This window comes from Diceros bicornis, chromosome 19 (assembly GCF_020826845.1).
Source record: "Diceros bicornis minor isolate mBicDic1 chromosome 19, mDicBic1.mat.cur, whole genome shotgun sequence".
In the NCBI taxonomy this organism is placed as follows: domain Eukaryota; kingdom Metazoa; phylum Chordata; class Mammalia; order Perissodactyla; family Rhinocerotidae; genus Diceros; species Diceros bicornis.
Window position 1 is genome coordinate 16,608,326 of NC_080758.1, and position 17,300 is coordinate 16,625,625.

Here is a 17,300-nt window from a genome sequence, read left to right on the forward strand (position 1 = left end):
TAGAGGCAATGGAATGGATGCTAAGAGTTATTTAAATATTATGAGGAAGGCAAGTAAGTCAGGTCTTCACAGCAGACATGCAAAGTTGGGCACTGGGTCTTCAAAATATTTCTATGCCTGATAAAGAAGTTATTATACACTATGTCCCCAAATATTGAGTTATTTTAGAAGAGGTTTCTGTATAGGCTTTTGCAAAAAAACGTTACTAAATAAGTGTCCATGTTTCAAAGGCATCATAATAATCACAACAGTTAACATTGATCTGTCAAGTGTACCAACTACTTGCCAGGCCTTGTGTTGAGCCCTTTATGTCATGCAATCCTCCCAAGAGACAAGGAACTCTCCTTACAGCCATCTCACAAATGAGGAAACGCTGAAGCTTAGAAAGAAAGGTTAAGTAACTTGTGCCATGAAAGTAGAAAGTGCTTGGGCCAAGATTTGAACTCATGTCCAAAGGACTCCAGAGCCTCCTAACCATGACTTTGTTCTCTCTGCACTATTTTAACAATGTTTTGGTCAACGACAGACTGCATATATGACAGTGGTCCCATAAGATCAGTATCATAGGGGCCGGCCTGCTGGCGTAGCGGGTAAGTTCACGTGCTGCATTGCAGTGGCCCAGGGTTCGCAGGTTCAGATCCCAGGCGCAGACAGATGCACTGCTTCTCAAGCCATGCTGTGGCGGCATCCCATATAAAGTAGAGGCAGATGAGCACAGATGTTAGCCCAGGGCCAATCTTCCTCAGCAAAAAGAGGAGGATTGGCAACAGATGTTAGCTCAGGGCTGATCTTCCTCACAAAACAAAAAAAGATCAGTATCATATAGCCCGGGTGTGTAGTAGGCTATACCATCTAGGTTTATGTAAGTATACTCTATGATGTTCACATAATGATGAAATCAGCTAACACATTTCTCAGAACATATTCCCCTCCTTAAGCGACACATGACTGTATTTCAAAATGTTCTGTTCTCTTGACCTTCCAAGTATACTATACTCATCAGACCACAAGTCTCCATTTTTTCGTTTGGAAAATATGGTCACCACATTTACTATGTATCACAAACAATATGCAGAGATCATCAAGAACCACTGAAGGTTAGACCTTATGCACACAAGAAAGCAATATAATTACATATGTTTAACTGATGCTGAAAATTAGGATCAGACCACCAACTTTTCCAAGTTTCCTTTGGTGGTAAGTAGAAGCACACAGTAGGTAGGCTTGTAGAATTGGGAATGAGAGAAAAGAAGATAACTCTCATTTATTAAGCCCCTTCTAGTGGTCAAGTTCTACAATGGTTAACTCTCAAAAGACTTCATAACGCATTTTACAGATAAGGAAACCAAGAATAAAGACCTTGCCTAAGGTTACCCTGATCTGCCTGAAACCCAAGTTCTTGTTCTTTCCACTATACAACTCTGCATTCCTATGAGTTCTAGTACTTTCCAAATATTGGCTAAGAGAGAACAATGACTCTGAGGCTATAGGAAAGCTATGCCATTTTCTTAGCCTCCGTGGAAACACCATTTTAATTGTTTAAATTACTTTCAATCATGGTGCCTTCAGCTTTAATAAATTATCCATTAAAAAATAACCTAAATTGAAAAGATCTAATGCCTCAAATTGTAACTTAAAAACCACAAGGAAACAGTTATTATGTTTCTGATAAACTAATTTAAAATAATACACATAGGCTGGCCCCGTGGTTTAGCGGTTAAGTGCGTGCGCTCCGCTGCTGGCGGCCCGGGTTTGGATCCCGGGCGCGCACCGACGCGCTGCTTCTCCGGCCATGCTGAGGCCGCGTCCCACATGCAGGAACTAGAAGGATGTGCAGCTATGACATACAACTATCTACTGGGGCTTTGGGGGGAAAAATAAATAAATAAATAAATCTTTAAAATAATACATATAGTATTGATTTTCTTAGGTATTAAATACAATCAGTAAGGAGTAGAATGCTAAGCTTTGGTACAAATAATCAAATAGAAACACAGTCTAGTCTTAAAAGTACACTGGCCATGGAGACTCACTTATAAAAAACAATCACCCAGATCTGCCTCATGTACAACTAAATGTTATCATATTAAAATGTTTATGAAAACTCAGAGTTACATTTTTAAATGACATATGTATATGATACTGTCATTCTCTAGCAGCTGAGATCCCCAAATAGAGAATGTCATAGCATAGAATTAAGAAGGCTTTATTATTAGTTTGTTAAAAATAAAAACTAAATTAAAAACAAAAAAAGGCTTTATGTGAACAACATTTTGTACAGTTTCTTTGTTCACGAGGTATTGATCACCTGCTTATGCATCTCCTCCAAATCTTTCTATTTTCAGAACCACCCCAACTAGGTGCTAATCTCTTACCTTGTAGCTATTAGCTGTCTCAAACCAAAGGAGACTGTTAATCATTCTTTCAATAAGGAGGGTGTGCCACCAGTCCATACAGGAGCAAAGGCAGCAGCTGAAAAAGGAAACTGAGCACGGCTTGAGGTAGGAGGAGGCTTAACTATTCAACACTGGAAAACATATTTCGGAAATAATAATAGCAGCTAATATTTACTGAGTGGTTCTCCCAGCCAGACACTGTGTTAAGTGCTTTAACTACACAGTCAATCCTTACAACAACTCCATGCAGTAGGTATTATTATTAAGGAACTTAGCATACATTTATTCAGAATATTTCCAGGATATAGTAAAGCCTTGAAATCTGGCTCCCCTACTTACTGGTTGGTTCTGAGCAACTTATACTTTCTGAACCCCAGTTTCCACAACTTTAGTACACTGTAGTCCAACATGTGCATTTCCTAGTCCCTCATCTCTGGTGTCAGTAAACATCCCACCTGCTCATTATACTTAATGGGTGATGGGTCCTAAACCAATCCTTGTAAAGGCAGGAACAATATTAGGGCTACCTTTGTTACCATCGTGTGCATGGGAGGTCTGGCTGCCCCCACCCCACTCCCACACCCAGAAGCCAACCAAAGGGCTGAGTCAGTTTCTCTACCTGCCCAATCCTGACTTCTTTCCCCTTCCCAACCACCTCATACCGACGAGGCTCCAGTATGCCTTTTATTTTTTTTTTTAATTTTATTTATTTATTTTCCCCCATAGCCCCAGTAGATAGTTGTATGTCATAGCTGCACATCCTTCTAGTTGCTGTATGTGGGACGCGACCTCAGCATGGCCGAAGAAGCGGTGCAGCGGTGCGCGCCCAGGATCCGAACCCGGGCCGCCAGCAGTGGAGCGCGCGCACCCAACTGCTAAAGTCACCGGGCCAGCCCCAGTATGCCTTTTAATGATGCTGGTGCTGGGTGGAATCATATACACTGCCTCAAGGGTAACAGAGAATCAAAAACATCAGTATATGTGAAAATCCCTAGAGAGTTCACATTTCCTCATGTATTGAAGTCAACTTGAATACTAGACGATTAGGTCATTGCGGATAATGTAATTCTGGTTAACTGGCAGTCACCCAAAAAGCTTCCAAAGGAAATCCTAAAAGGGATCGATATACTGTAGTATTTTATACTGTACTATTTTATAAGTAGCAGATTTGAACATAATTGAATCCTTAGCTGAGAAACCTGCTATATCTCAGGGTGGTCATCTGAATACTGGAACAATACGGTTTTGACCATGACTCCAATAAGAAATACATTTTATATCATGGCTCAGACATACATAAAAAGAGCTGAAACAAAAGTTTTACAAAACAAAGCTTATTCTTACTATATGAGATGTGCTCTTATTTTTTTTCTGTTCTTTCTATTGTTTCTTCACTTAAAAAAATATGCTAGACCCTCTCTCCTAAATAATTGTTCAACCTACTAATGTGTAATAACCTACAGTTAGAAAAACACTGATATAGGCATCCCCCCCACTGTGGTCACAAACCACTGCGTGGTTTTGCCAATACATAAGACCAACCCAGAAAGGCAATGTTGTGAGCAACCAGTGTTGGACAGAGCATACAGATTCTGTCTTCTTTTTTTTAAAATATATTAAGCCGAGCTGTTAATTGAGGGATTTTTCTCCAACTATCAGAGGAGAGAATGTATGACAACGTGCAAAGACTTTCTTTTATCAAGACAGTGGGATTTAACAGAGCACATGACTTGGCATCAGAAAACCTGCACTAATTTTGCAACCCCTAAGGAAATAACAGATCTAGGCAATGATCATTAATAGCTGCTAAAACCATTCTGTGAAAGACTGATGAGAAACTTATAATGGATGGATCATGCAAACAATACCTGTATGCAATGATCAATCTTAATATCACGCAGAGAGAAAACTAGACTTGACTGCCTCCTGATGTGGTACACACCACCACCTATTAAGTATAATGGCCAAAAAAAAAAAAAGGAATAGAGGAACACATAAAGGGATGCAATCAGTCAAATCCAGAATGTGAGAAGTTGTACAGAACAAATAACCTAATTTTTCAACAAATAAAGAGAGGAAGAAAAAAAAAGAGGAGAAATTGACATAGATTAAGAGACTTAAGACACAATCAATCAGATGTAATAGGTGGACCTTGTTTGGATCCTAAATCAAATGAACTAATGGGAAAAAACATCTATGAGATAGTTGAAGAAACTGAATACCAAATGGACATTAGGTAATATTTAGGAATTACTACAGTTCATTTTCTTAGGTGTGATAATGGTATTGTGATTATAGAGAAAAAAGAGACAGTCCCTATTTCCTGGGTATGCATATTGAAGTATGTATGAATGAAATGATATGCTGTCTAGGATTTACCTCAAGATAATCCAAGATGGGGAGGGAGTGGGGGAGTCCAGATGAAATAAAACTGACCATATGTTGATCACTATTGAAGCTGGGGCATGGGTATAAGGTATTTATTATACTCTCCTTCGTACTTTTGTATATGTTTAGAATTTTCCATAATAAGAAGCTATAATACAAAAAGAAAATAAGAAAACCTGGCTTCAAACTCCAGGGTTTATTAGATGTAGGAGCTGAGAGGTCTCTTCAATCCTCTGATATCAATTTTCTCATCTGAAAATGGGAATGGTAATCTCTACCTCATTTTTGTTGAGAGGAATGAAATGAGATCATGGATTCACATCTTTTGGAAATCCAGCTCTTATGAACTGCAAAACTCTTACCAGTGTTAGCACAACAGTTAGTTCCCTCTCTCTGCAATACTCCAGAAGCAGAGAGAGATTACAGGTTTGTGGGGATAGAAACAGGTAATGGGCTGAATCTATTCAGACTTTTAAGAATTTCTGTTTTGTAGTAACTCCTTATTAAGACACCGTTTACTTTATATTGGCCCTTTTCTCCCAAAAGGACAGTGTCAAAGATATTTGCAATAAACTGAAATTTTCTAACTGGAGTTGTTTACATTTCTTGTTTACTTTCCAATTATTCATATTTCCCCTACTAAAGGTAGAAAGTAAATTTACAGGAGACTGTATTGTTGAGATAAAACCTCACACAATTAGGAATCAATGTAATCTAAATAGGACTTTGTTTAAAATATTCCAGGTGCTCCTAGAAGAATAGATATGGATCTTTCAGCACTAATGCTTCATCTCAAATAAAAGAAAATTAACAGAGGTCAAGTCTAAGTAACACAAAGGGAAACTTGGCACACTCTGGCTTCAGCTTACAGAGTGAGTTAAAGGGAGCCAGAGTGATCTTTCTATAATGCAAATCTGATTAGGTCATTTCCCTTCCATTCAATGGCTTCCCTCTGCTTTCAGGAAAAAGTCCAAACTCCTGAACAAAGGCTCAGGTGGCTCTCCAGCCTTATTTCCACTGTCCTTCCCTAGTCTAAGCCCCTCCAGGACTGATGCCCCTTCTCATTATACTCAGGGAAGGCTTCACCTTCCGCCCGTCTCTCCCTTACCTGTTAGTTGTCAAGTCCTGTGAATTCTGCATTGTCTCTGAAATCTGCCCTCTTGGGGCCGGCCCCGTGGCTTAGCGGTTAAGTGTGCGTGCTCTGCTACTGGCAGCCCGGGTTCGGATCCCAGGCGCGCACAGACACACTGCTTCTCCAGCCATGCTGAGGCGGCGTCGCACATACAGCAACTAGAAGGATGTGCAACTATGACATACAACTATCTACTGGGGCTTTGCGGAAAAAAAAAAAAAAGGAGCATTGGCAATAGATGTTAGCTCAGGGCCGGTCTTCCTCAGCAAAAAGAGGAGGATTGGCATGTATGTTAGCTCAGGGCTGATCTTCCTTACAACAACAACAACAAAAAAATCTGCCCTCTCCATTCCACTCCTGCTGCCACTGCCCTAGATCAGGCCTTTTTTACCTTTACTCCTCCATCTCCCAAAACAGAACATATCCTTATTTCTTTTTCTGACCATGACAGCAATTCATGCTCATAAAAAAAGAAAAATAGGGCAATAAGGAAAGGAATAAAAGTCTCCCCACGATCTCATGACACAGACATAAAGAACTTATCTTTCTACCACACTCATGTTCATGGCAGCATTATTCACAATAACCAAAGTGGAGACGCAACCCAAATGTCCATCTGTGGAACAGATAAAGGAAATGCTTTTATACATATAAAGTACATACAAACTGTGTATACGTCTACATGCAATGGAATATTATTCAGCCTTAAAAAGGAAGGAAATTCTGACACATGCTACAACACAGATGAACCTTGAGGACATGAAGCTAAGTGAAATAAGCCAATCACAAAAAGACAAATATTGTAAGATTCCACTTACATGAAGTATCTAGAGTAGTCAAATTCATAGAAACAGAAACTAGAACGGTGGTTGCCAGGAGCTAGAGGGAGGGGGAAATGGGGAGTTGTTGTTTAATGGGCATAAAGTTTCAGGTTTGCAAGATGAAAAAGTTCTGGAGATTGATTGCACAACAATGTTAATATCCTTAACACTACTGAACTGTACACTTAAAAATGATTATGATGATAAATTTTATGTTATGGATATTTTACCACAAATAAAAATAAAAAAATTTGGGGGCCCAGCCCAGTGGTGGTGTAGTGGTTAAGTTTTCACGCTCTGCTTCGGCAGCCCAGGGTTCACAGGTTCCATCCTGGGCATGCACCAACGCACTGCTTATCAAGCCATGCTGTGGTAGGCGTCCCACATATAAAGTGGAGGAAGATGGGCACGGATGTTAGCCCAGGGCCAGTCTTCCTCAGCAAAAAGAGGAGGATTGGGAACAGATGTTAGCTCAGGGCTAATCTTCCTGACAGACACAAAAATAAATAAAAATAAAATAAAATAATTTTTTAAAGAATTAATCTTTCTATGGGGCCGGCCCCGTAGCGTAGCAGTTAAGTGCACGCACTCCGCTGCTGGAGGCCCAGGTTCAGATGCCCGGCGTGCACCAACGCACCGCTTGTCAGGACATGCTGTGGTGGCGTCTCACATAAAGTGGAGGAAGATCAGCACGGATGTTAGCCCACGGCCAGTCTTCCTCAGCCAAAAGAGGAAGATTGGCATGGATGTTAGCTCAGGGCTGATCTTCTTCACAAAAAAAAAAAAAAAATAGAATTAATCTTTCTAGACATTTTTCCCATAAATACATAGGTATACACTTAAAAAAACAAAATAGAAACATACTGTACTGTAATCGGTTTTTCACATCTAACCATAGATGTAAACATCTTTCATCTTTCTCATATATAGCTCCCACCTCATTCTTTTAATGGCTGATAGTACCCATCATATGATTGCACCATAATTTAACTGTTTTCAGTTTTTCAATATTATAAAAACATCACAGTCAATATCTTCGCATATTTTCTCGTTATGTCTTATGATAGACGTCTCTTTTTTTACGTATTCTTTTTCTAGTATGGAGTACCCTGATTTTCCCAAGGGAAAAATACCTCCTCTTCACCCAAACACCCACCCTGCCCCCTGCCACCCCTACTCCAGCCAATTCTTATTCTATGTGGCTACCTGGGCACATTTATTTTAAAGTTTATTCCTAGGTATTTATTTCTCATGTTGCTATTGTCATTTCTCCCACAATTACATTTTCTGACTATTACTGCTTACATAAAGCTATTGCTTTTTGTCTATCTTGTAGCTGCTTGTTCACTTAACCTTATTATATCTAATTATTTTTAATTTAATTCTCTTGAATTTTCTCAGCAGATAATCAGATCATAGGTAGATAATCATATCATCTAGGTAGGAGGAGCAAAAGCTCTGGGATCAGGCAGACCTGGATTCAAATCCTGTGTGACACTGGGTAAGCATCTTACCTCAATTTCTTCATCCATAAGCTAGAAACTATAACAGAGGCAATCTCTCATGGTAGTTGTAAAGATCACATTATTAACTGAGACTAGTGCATGAAAAGTGCTTAACACGGTATTAGTTCAATAAATGTCTGCCATCTGATGATACTGAAAATATAACTCTCTCTCCACACTTACACCTTTCCTTTATTTTTTCTTGTTGCACTACACTGGTGCATTCTTTTTCAGCATTTACCTTGCTTCCCACTTCTCCAAAAAAGTAGAAGCCACCGGACTCCTTTTTTTTTTTTTTTTAAATTTTATTTATTTATTTTTTCCCCCAAAGCCCCAGTAGATAGTTGTATGTCATAGCTGCACATCCTTCTAGTTGCTGTACGTGGGACACGGCCTCAGCATGGCGGAAGAAGCGGTGCGTTGGTGCACACCCGGGATCTGAACCCAGGCCGCCAGCAGCGGAGCATGCGCACTTAACCGCTAAGCCACGGGGCCGGCCCAACCGGACTCCTTTTAAAGGACCTGTGCTGTGGATCTTACCACTCTCAGATTCTCAAGCAAGTTGTGCCACTGATTTTCCCCTTCATCTCCTGTATTTTCTCGGCCTCTCCTGGCTCTTTGCCATCAGCATTGAAATCTGCTCACGTCTCTCTCTTGCTTAAGACTTCACCTTATTCCCCAATCGCTCTCCAGCCTTCTCTCTTCCCTTTCACAGCCAAACTTCTTCAAGCTGCCTACACTTTGTCTTTAGTTTCTCACATCCCACTCTCTCCTCATCCCACTGATATATTACATTGAACCTTTAGAAGCTGCCAATATTATAGATGCCGCCTCCACCATTTCACCAAATCTGCTCAATTAGGTCCCCAGTGACCTCCATATTTATTCATCCAAAGGGCACATTTTAACGTTTAACTTATTTTACTTGAAATCTCTGCAGCATCCAGCACAGCTGACCCTTCCTTGGGCTTTCACTACTACGCTCTCCTAATTTTCCTCTTGCTTCTCGGGCCATTTCTTCTTGGTGTAGTCTAAGTGAATGGTTCGTCCAAGAGTATGCAACACAGTGGCCCTGATGATCTGGGCCTTTTTTATCTCTCTGGATGGTCTCCTCCAATACTGATTAAGTTCAAGGTGCACTGAACTGCTTTTGTCTTTCAAATATTGATTTAAATTTCGGTAGTAACTGGACTGCTTTAGTCTCCATGAATGTACCTTTGAATGTGTTTGGAATACGTGCCATGAAGGCAGGAACCTGATTCCTTACTACCTACACAGTGCCTGGCACGTAGTAGATGCTCAATAAATATTTTCTGAATCACCATAAATGAATGACTGCAATGGGAAAAACAGATTGGAGGAGTGACGAGACCAAGAGAGAACAAAAACAACTCTGATCTTTCTGAAGCCATCTCTCTGACCAAACACACACAACAAACACTCACTGCCTGTTTAAAATCCTTTGATGGCTTCCACTGCCCCCAAGATAAAGTCCAAACTCCTCAAAACTTACAAGGAGATAGAAGTAAAGTCTTTCAGAAGTGGCACCTGCTTATCTCTCAAACACATCTAGCCAGACTACTTCCACTTCTCAGAATGTGTCTCCAGCCAGCCTATGAAATCCTTGCAGATGCCCAAAAAGCTTGCACTCTCTCCCCAGGGCGGTGCACATGCCGGGCTCTCTGCCTAGAACATTGTGCACTTCACCAGCCTCATCTTCATTACAAAGGCAGCCTTCACGTCTCATTTTGGAAATCATCTTCTTTTAGAATCTCTCTTTGACCATCCTCCCCCACTTCGTCTCCAGAAATCTGGGTTAACTGCCTTCTCTTTGCATTCACAGTCCCCTGTATGTCCAAAATCATAGCTCGAATCACAATGAATTCCTATTTATGCCATAAAACTGTGGAGTTCCCTGAGGACAAGAAGTCTCATTCACTTTTTTACCCCTGGCGATCAGCCCAGGCCCTGGCACACAATACATGCTCAGTGATGGACCTCCTTGTAGCAATAGTAATAATAAATGCTCTCAAGTATTACCTACCTTCAAGAGCTTTCAATATAAATTTACTCTGTAATAACCTTATAAGACACGTGCTATCGTTATTCCGATTTTGAAGATGGCAAAACTAACGCACAAATAAGTCAATCCTCCCTGGCCCCCGAAGTCATAGAGACATACATTTTCCGCAGTTTTGAGTTATTCCCCGACCCCCAAATAAAAAGGGCTCTTTTTTTCTCTTTTAAAGAAACTTTCGGATCAGGCCAATGGCCCCCACATATAATAATCAGTACAAAGCTCACTCCACGCCAGCGCCGCGCAGGGTTAAAGGGCACGAGGGGCCCCGCCCGGGCGCGGCAGAGGGGATAAAGGTCCGACCCCAGCCTCCTTCCCGGGGGTCCCCCGCGGCCCGGCCCCTGGCCCCCTGCGGCGAGTGGACGCCGGCACCGGCGCGGTTGGGCCGCGACTGCCCGCCAGGCCCCTGCTCACCTGCCGTCCCGCCGCCTCGCCGAGCCGGGCCGCCGGCCCGCAGCGCCTCCCCCGGGCTGCTTGGCGCCGGCAGCGCGCAGCGGAGCCCGTTGCCTTGGCGACCGGAGCTGCTGCGCTCCCGCGGCTCGCGCTACGGCGGCTCGGAGGGGACCTGGAGGGTTCGCGTGCTCTCCCGCAGCCCCCGAGCGGGCGGAGAAGGGAAAGGGAGTGGGAGTCAGGGTCCTGAGCGATGAGGGACTCGGGTGGGGTTTAGCAGCCTGGAACTTGGCCGCGGGGGAAGGGAGAAGGACGGGAATTCTGGGAGTAAGGAGGACAGGAAGGCCGGGGGTGGGGTGGGGGGAAGGACTGGTGCCTCGGATGCTGCTTGTGCCTCAGTCTATCCTTCTGTAACCTGAGATGCGACCGTTCCGGGAGAAGACGCGGCGTAGGCAGAAGCTTGCTAGACTGGGATTATTTAAAGAAAACTGATGTGGGAGGGGTGGCAGATGCCCCTCTCTTTAATCTCCGAAGGGGTGGTGTGGCAAAGAATGAGTATACTTGTTTCTTTGGGCTCAAGGTGAGAATTAATCACCAGATTTAATTTCACTATGGGAAATAATTTATTTTAACTTGTGAGGAGCAATTATACTTCTTGGAATAATCCTGCAGATATACTGGAACATGAGCACAAGGGATATTCATTGCTCCATTGTAAAGCAAAGGGTTGAGACCAATCTAAATGTCCATCAGTAGGGGACTGAGTAAATAAATCATGGTACATCCATAAAATGGATTACTGTAATAAGAATTAAGAGGGACCAAGGTAGATATAGATGTAGATACAGTTTAAATATACACCCATCTTCAAGCTAGGCATACAGCAATAGTCTCCTAACTGGTCCTGTCTTTGCTTCTAGTCTTACCTGCAACGCTCCCCCAACCCTGCCCCAGTCTATTCTCCACCCAGCAGCCAAAATGATCCTTTTAAAATATAAGCATGATCATGTCCTTCCCTGGCTCAAAACCTTTCAGTGTGCCCAACAAAACAGAGTTAACACGGTCACCAACAAGCCCCTAAGAGAACTACCCCCCTGGGTACCAGTCCAACCTCATCTCTCACCGTTTTCCCACTTATCTATGCCCTAGCCGCCCTGGCCTTGTGGTTTTTAAGTTAAGCATGCTTCTGTCTCAGGGCCTTTCCGTTTGCTGTTCTATCTTGGGACCACTCTTCCTCCAGATATCCCTATGGTTTGTGTTGGGGAAGAGGGAGAATTCACCTCCGCCCTTTCCCTTAAGGTTCTTATGGCTGGCCAGATAATTAAAAGACAGGTTAGCAGGAGAAAATATTACCAAGTTTAATAACATGTACACATGGGAGAAACCCAGGAAACTGAGTCTCTCAGCAAATGGCAGAGGTTCTCGTCTTTTTTTTAAATTTTTTTTTGTGAGGAAGATCAGCCTTGAGCTAACATCTGATGCCAATCCTCCTCTTTTTTTGCCGGGGAAGATTGGCCCTGAGCTAACATCTGTGCCCATCTTCCTCTACTTTATATGGGACACCGCCACAGCCTGGCATAACAAGCGGTGCATTGCTGCATGCCCAGGCTCCAAACCCCGGGCTGCCGAAGCCAAGCGTGTGCACTTAACTGCTTGAGCCACTGGGCCAGCCCTTGAGGTTCTCATCTTAAATACTATCTTCAGCTAGAGACAAAGGAGGATGTTGGGGGGGGGCGGGCGGAGACAGAAATCGCAGTAATCAAGGGTATGCAGATTTAAGTCCTCTCCTTCCGTCCTGATAAGAGTTTCTAGAGATAAGGTCATCCCCCCCCCTCTCGTCTTCCCAGTACACAGAGGGAGATACCTTTACAAATGTAAATGTTTGTTTGACAACCCTTTTACAGGGCCACCTAGAGAATGTGGCCAGGGAGAGACAGAATTCTTGACAAGATGGGCTTGTTGGTGCCTTTCCTATTGTAACATTCATTTTAGATTATAGTACAGCCATCATATGGTAGTAACTCCTTCCTGAAACAGGCCATATTAAATTCTTTAGGCGGTTTGGGGGAGGTCACACGTCCACCAGGGAAAATAATCAAGGTAAAGAGACATATTTCAGGGTGCTCAATTTTGATCTCCCATTTGCTTCCTCGCTTTCTTCCTATCTCTGCTCAAATGTCAGGTCATCAAAAAGAAGACCTGCCCTGACTCCTCTATTTAAAATAACAGACCCCATTGACCCTGTATTCTCCTCTCCTGCTTTATTTTTCTTCACAGCTCTTGTCAGTATCTGACATTATATTATATATTTGTTTGTTTATTGCTTCTCTCTTTTCATTAGAGCATAAACTCTTTTGAGGGCAGGCATTTTGTTTTGTTCCTTGCTGTTTTCTCATCACTGGGAACTGTGTCTGGCGCATAGTAAAAGCTTGATAAACATTTATTGAATGAATAAGTAAGTGAAAACAATGTGCAACACCATGTGGTTGGAATGCTACCCCATGTAAAAAGGGAGTGATAGATAATACATATAATTCCGGCATGTGCATATATGAACTTTGGAAAGAGAGCTGGGAGATGAGGGGGATAAGATAATACATTTTCCTTTTATGTTATGTTCTTTTACACAGTATTTTTTAAAACCAAGTACACATATTATCTTTTCGAACAATATATAGGAGTGTAAAGGATCAGAATTTGCCACCCTAAAATATCCCACTTTGGCACAAGGATTATTTCTAGCTGAAAGCATTTGAGAAGTAGTCATAGAAAAGCTCTCTGCCCTCCCCCATAAGTTTCCATTTGTGAAGGTGTCCTGCCTCTCCTCTGTACCAGGAAGGGCAGAAGTTAATCACAGGAGATAATTCTAGACTCTTATCAGTGAGAGGAATCTACGTAACAAACCTTACTAAAACAATCTTTAACTTGGGTTAGTTTCTCCGGTATATTTACCTTCCCACAGTCTGCCACCTCTAAAAGCCTAAACCCCTTTCCATTATCTTACCACTTCTCTACAAATTTAAAATTTATCGTCCTTTGTGAAATGGTATAAAAGCCTCCACGCCTAGCTGGTGTAGGGGAAGAAGACAATTCCTCTACCCTTTAGGTCTTTCTGGCTGGTCTAAGAATTTAATTGACATGAGACGGAATAATAGGAGAAAATCAAACAAAGCTTTATACTGTATACATGCAAGAAACCCAGGAAAACCGAGTATCTCACCAGAATGGCCAAAGCCACCACCTTAAATACCATTTTCAGCTAAAGACAAAGGAGGATGTTGGGTGTAGTGGTTTGGGGCTTCAGAGGAGAGGAAGGCAATTCACATGCAGATGGAAAAGCAAATGTTTGGTAGACAGAACTTTGATAAGAATGAGTTTAGTAAGGCCCTTCACAGTCTACCAATGCCCAGAGTTATCTATGGTGATGGCCTCTCCTGGAGACAGGCCTTCTATCTTAAATTCTTTTAGGCAGGGGAGGGTCAAAGTTTCTTTCAAAGTCTCTTGTCCTTAAAAATAATCAAGCCAGAGAGACACATTTGGGGTGGCCAATTCTGATCCCCACACTGGCCTAGTCACTGAACGTGAGAGGGTAGAGGAAAATTGTTCCTCCACTACAGGCGAAAAAGCAACGTAGTTTTGATAATCGAAATGTAAATATGGGAGAGGCTGTTTTGGGTGGCAGTGACCCCCCACCCTAGAGGAGATGTTGCTGAAGGTTCTTGCATGGGTGGGAAATTGGAGTAGATGATCTCAAAGATCTGCTCTCCCCAACGTCTGCCACCTAGACGAGGCACACTTAATCACTTAAGGTCAAAATCAGTGCAAGATGGGCAGGATCCCACATTTGGGAGGACTAATGCTTGCAGGTCAAAAAATGAACAACTTTTCAGCTGCCAGCTAGACCCAAAGTTCCTCACTGGACATAAACAGTACTTCCAGAATATAAACACGTACCAGACAAGGCCACACTGTAGTTGGAACAAGGCCAAGACAAGGCCATTCCAGAACCACAAATATGACCCAACATCCTCCTCTTCTGACTAACATGAGTGGTCCTGCTGCTTTTCCAGTGACAATTGTGTCCCTGCTTTAATTCTGCTACCTCCTGGACAAAAATGATTAAGATAACTAATCATTGAATTACCCCTGCTTTTTGACTGTATCCGATTCAAAACTGTTCCCCACCTCCTTAAACCCTCCTAAGAGATACCCAGCACAAACCCACATTCTAAAATAAGCTCTTCCCAATTTCTTCTTACTGAAATACCTCATGGCTTCTCCGGTGTGCATTCTCCCTTGCTGAACAAGCTAAATAAATCTAACTCTTTTTGACTACAGGTATATTCCTGGTGGAATTTGATCATGGGCTTTATCAGTCTTAGCTTTCTTTTGCCCAGTCCAGCAATACCCAGACAGGAAGAAGCAAGGATTTTAAGGGCCACCTGGAAAGTTCAGTGATCCTGAAGCAAACTGACTTGGGCAAGTATTTTGAGGGAGGAGGGTGGGATGAAGAAGGGCTGAGGTAGTGTTGGGGCCCAGGGCAAGCCACCCCAAAATATCCCACAATAGCATGTTGATTATTTTGAATTGAAGTTACCTGAGAAACAAAAACGGCATTTCAACCCCCCGTCTCTGTTCCCCCTGAAAGCAGGAAATACATCTCCCATGTGAAAGGTGCTCCCCCTGCATCCTTATCAGCAGAGCTGGAGAATTCTAGCCAAGAAGCCTTCATAGACAAACCTTGCTAAGTTACTATCTCAAGCCTAAACTCTGCTTAAATTCCACACTAATTACATACCACAAACCTAGTTTCTTTGTCCTGTCAATTCTTCACAAATTTACTGTTTCTTTGTGTAAAAGATATATATACTGCCTGCTTTGTTCGCTCTCCAAGCATCATTTCTTTATGATCTCCAATACGTATGTATTAAACTGGGTTTTTCTCCTGTTAATCTGATCTTGTGTCAATTTTACTTTTAGTCCAGCCATAAGAACACAGGGAGGGAAGAAAGGGGATTTTCCCTGGCCTGACAGTAGGAATTAGAAAAGTTTGTTAATTCTTCCTCTGCCATCAACCCTTTCTGTGGCCTTGGGCAAACCATTTCACTTTGAGCCTTTTTCCATTTCTGTAATAGAAGAGATTGGGAGATATCTCTAAGGCTTCTTCCAGCCTAAATAGTCTAGGATTCTGAACTCTACAGGTTCTTATCTTCCCAGGCAAATGTTTCCCTACATTAGTCATTTGTATAACATTGTCATCATTGTTGCCATATCTGCATACCACCTGTACTGTTATGTACATAAATAAATCATTTTTTTCTTTAAATGGACTCTCAATTTTTACTTAAATTTACATCACTGCTTAAATGGAAAACCAGGGGCCGGCTGGGTGGCGCAGTGGTTAAGTTTGCACCCACATGCTCCCATGTGCTCCGCTGTGGTGGCCCGGAGTTCGCAGGTTCGGATCCCAGGCGCGGACCTACACATGGCTCATTGAGCCATGCTGTGGCCGTGTCCCACATATGAAATGGAGGAAGATTGGCAACAGATGTTAGCTCAGGGCCAATCTTCCTCACACACACACAAAATAATAAAATAAAATAGATGGAATACCAGCATTGCTTGGTAGAAATGGAAGAACTTCTGCAAACACACACACACACAACCCTAAAACAAAGCAATGTTATTTAACTGTAGCTGTGGTTGCCTTTTGGAGACAGCTAGAAAATGAAACTTCATTTTGTTGAAAAGGGAGATAAAACATGTGTTCAGAAAATGTTAAATGTAGACTAGTCTCAAACAACTTTTCTCTTTGGTTTGAAACAGGACTTCTCACTCACTCTGCCTTTCAATGTTATCTAATGTCATGTTCATGCACCCTGAGATCTTTCCTTTATGCCGAATGGCATATATATCCTACATTTTAGGTGATGAATAAATGCAAAGCAATAAGATATATTGGAGGTATGAGGAAGCTGTTTGGTTTAAAACTAATTCAGCCTGACCTTTTTTTTCCAGAAGGGCCTGACATGGCCTGTTGAGCATGTATTGTACATCTGCTTTAAACATTTACAATGTCCCAAAGACGAGAATGATGCCCTTCAAGAAAGGGATGTTGCCTCTCCCTATATCAGCATTTCTTTATAGATAAGCATTTCTTCCCAGAGACCAAGGATTAATTACTGACCTACTGTGCTCATCCCGTGACCACTGACCTGCTGTGTCAGCAAAGCATCTAGTGACTGTAGTCAAAGGGATATTCCTGTCATATGTAATGCATGTTCCTTGTTCTGATACCATCTATAACCATTCCGTACATCTTGCTTCTTCGAGGAGCTTCCTTCCTTGGTTAAGGTCACTTTGGTCTATAGTCCTTAAAACTGGCTCATATAATAAACTCATCCTGATTTTGATTTATAGATTGATTATGGATTATTTGAATCCACATAGGAAACAATGCCCGTCTTTTCCTGATGAACTTGGACTCACCCTTCAGTTCTCAGATTAAATATAAATTCCTCAGAAAGGCCTCCCAGGACTACCCCCCAAGGAAATTACTTTCCCCTTTTTTTTTTTTGTGAGGAGGACCAG

The 17,300-nt window shown here is 42.2% G+C and overlaps 1 protein-coding gene across 2 annotated transcripts in view; it reads right to left on the bottom strand.

Annotated features, from left to right (window-relative positions):
• The window catches only part of PKIG (cAMP-dependent protein kinase inhibitor gamma), a 79,015-nt gene extending 68,252 nt beyond the window's left edge, over positions 1-10,763 (bottom strand). Inside the window, exon 1 of one of the 2 annotated variants that reach the window (XM_058562645.1) lies at positions 10,734-10,763. The gene's annotated coding sequence lies outside the window, so the exon portion shown is untranslated. The remainder of the gene's footprint in view (positions 1-10,733) is intronic. The other variant, XM_058562648.1, reaches the window with a different exon arrangement.
• Positions 10,764-17,300: the final 6,537 nt, after the last annotated feature.